This window comes from Mus musculus, chromosome 11 (assembly GCF_000001635.26).
Source record: "Mus musculus strain C57BL/6J chromosome 11, GRCm38.p6 C57BL/6J".
Lineage (NCBI taxonomy): Eukaryota > Metazoa > Chordata > Mammalia > Rodentia > Muridae > Mus > Mus musculus.
In genome coordinates, this window is record NC_000077.6 from 6,454,996 (window position 1) to 6,457,675 (window position 2,680).

At 45.6% G+C, this 2,680-nt stretch overlaps 1 pseudogene; it reads right to left on the reverse strand.

Annotated features, from left to right (window-relative positions):
• Positions 1-527: 527 nt before the first annotated feature.
• Gm11972 lies at positions 528-1,092 on the reverse strand (annotated as a pseudogene).
• Positions 1,093-2,680: the final 1,588 nt, after the last annotated feature.

Here is a 2,680-nt window from a genome sequence, read left to right on the forward strand (position 1 = left end):
TGTGTGAGTGACATCATGCCTCTCTTTGTTCATCATAATTAAGCACACAGAATCCAGAGGGTACACATGTAAACACATAAAGAAAGGCTCACAGGAGGACTAAAGAGATGGCTCAGCGGTTAAGAGCACTGACTGCTCTTCCAGAGGTTCTGAGTTCAATTCCCAGCAACCACATGGTGGCTCGCAACCATCTGTAATGGGGTCTGACACCCTCTTCTGGTATGTCTGAGGACAGCAGCAATTTATTCATATATGAAATAAATAAATCTCTAAAATAAAAAAGGAAGGCTCACAGGCTCTACCTCGTGCTTCCGACTGATTACTTTGGAGTGAGGGGTGAGAATAAAGAACGTGTTCTGGCCGGGCGTGGTGGCTCACACCTTTAACCCCAGCACTTGGGAGGCAGAGGCAGGCAGATTTCTGAGTTTGAGGCCAGCCTGGTCTACAGAGTGAGTTCCAGGACAGCCAGGGCTATACAGAGAAACCCTGTCTCGAAAAACCAAAAAAAAAAAAAAAAAAAAAAAAAAAAATCCCAGGATTTTCCCTCCTGTATGTTTTCGTCTTGCCTCTTCATGGTCTATGATGCCAGCCCAGGTTGTCAGGACAGTGAAAACAAACTGCCGTGATGGGAGCAGGTTGTTCTGCCATTTATTTCTCTAGGTCTTTGAGTTGAACATCAAATCTAGGGCTGATCTCTCCACACTTGTTTAACCTGCCTGTGAGGTTCACAACCATCTTCCCAGCTCTGTGACCATCAGTGATCTCGAATTCACCAATGTACCCGTGCTTCATCCGTTAAGAACCGAACGATGACTTTAGAACACGGCCTGATGAGGACCCGACGTTTGCCTCTCTTCGCAGCGTTGTTGATGCTCTTGAGAGCATCCGCCAGAACATTCATTCGCACCATGGTGGTGTCGAGGGAAGATGGCAGAAAGAGTTAATAAGGGTTCTTAAATGCCTTAACTTCCCTTCTAGCTCACCAGCCACCAGAGGTAGTAGTAAAGAAGTGTTATTAGAATAAGGAGGGAAATGGACCTTTTCAGAAATAGTTCTTTGGAGCAATTTTAATCTCCAGTTGTCAGGACACCAGCAGTCCAGTTCAGTGGTGTCAGAACAGCAAACGTGAATCAGCAGACATGGCAGGACTTCCACCAAATCAGTACAAGACAGCAGGAGGGACCAGGCCAGCCAGGAGAAGTTCTCTGTCATGTGCCTCTCAAAGGAAGTGAAGATCAGGAAAGACAAAGATGTGAGACTATGCAAGCCTCCCGTCATTGTCCGATGAGGCCCTTCAAACGTCACGTGACCTCCAATTCATTGGTCTTGCCTCAGCAAAACACCAAGTGAATCTGTCTTAGCAAAACTCCACGTGAGTTTGTTCAGCTGACATACCCAGGAACTTCCACTCCACTCCATCAATTGGCAGGAAGTGGCAAGAAGCTGACAGAATAGCACTGGAGTTAAATTAAATTTTTTTGCTGCAATTCTTTCTATGAAGTCACAACAAGGACCGTTAAGGAATGGCAAGGCATACCAATACCATCCTGCACCGTCCACTGTCTGGGAGGTCATATTTACATCCCTTCTTAACATCATGCATCCTATCACGTGTTTGCTTTAGCAAAACTCCCTTTCACCTGTGTCTGTTTTAGCTAAACACCTTTTTACCTGTGTCTGCTTCAGGAAAACATCCTTTGACATAACTGACTTTCCAAAGAAACCAGAAGTTTCCACTTCAAAAAGTTTCTACTGGGCTGGAGAGAAGGCTCAGTGGTTAAGAGCACTGACTGCTCTCCCGAAGGTTCTGCGTTCAAATCCCAGCCACCACATGATGGATCACAACCATCTGACTCCCTCTTATGAAGTGTCTGAAGACAGCTCTAGTGTATTTACATATAGAAAATAAATCAATCTTTTAAAAAGGTTTCTACTGAGGTACTGGAGAGATGATCTGATTTTTAAGATGGATGATAAAGAGACTGAAGAGTTGGCTGTTGGGGTTGGTCCTTTAGGGATGCTGGGATGCCCGATCCAGCCCCAGACTGCTTTGATGGTGTTTCCTCAGGAGACTTGCTTCTGAAATGGCTTGGGACAGTGGGGGTGGGAGGGCTGCTGACCCCAGATGACTCAGTTCCTCTAGCCTTATAGACTGATCCGTCTAGGACTTCAGCTAAGCCCTGCGCTTTCCTACTCCAGAGATTGGACAAAAAAATAATACAGCTAATTCCCCAGGACTTGGCCAACATCCCAATTTCCTTAGGATTCCCAATTTTCTTAGACTCCCCCAAAAGATGCCATTGCCCCTAAGCAGCAGGAAGCAATTTCAAAGAGACTATTGTCCCATCCCTTAAGATGAAATAGATGGAGCCAGGCGTGGTGGCGCATGCCTTTAATCCCAGCACTCGGGAGGCAGAGGCAGGGGGATTTCTGAGTTTGAGGCCAGCCTGGTCTACAAAGTGAGTTCCAGGACAGCCAAGGCTATACAGAGGAACCCTGTCTCCAGAAACCAAAACCAAACCAAACCAAAACAAAACAAAAAATCAAAACCAACCAACCAACCAACCAACCAACCAACCAAACAAAAAACCCAAAAGATGAAGTAGATGGTTTTAGTCATTTTGTGAGTTATGGATGTCTGTTGCCATTTAGGGAGGTGGTTTCAAGTTGTTAATGGTTT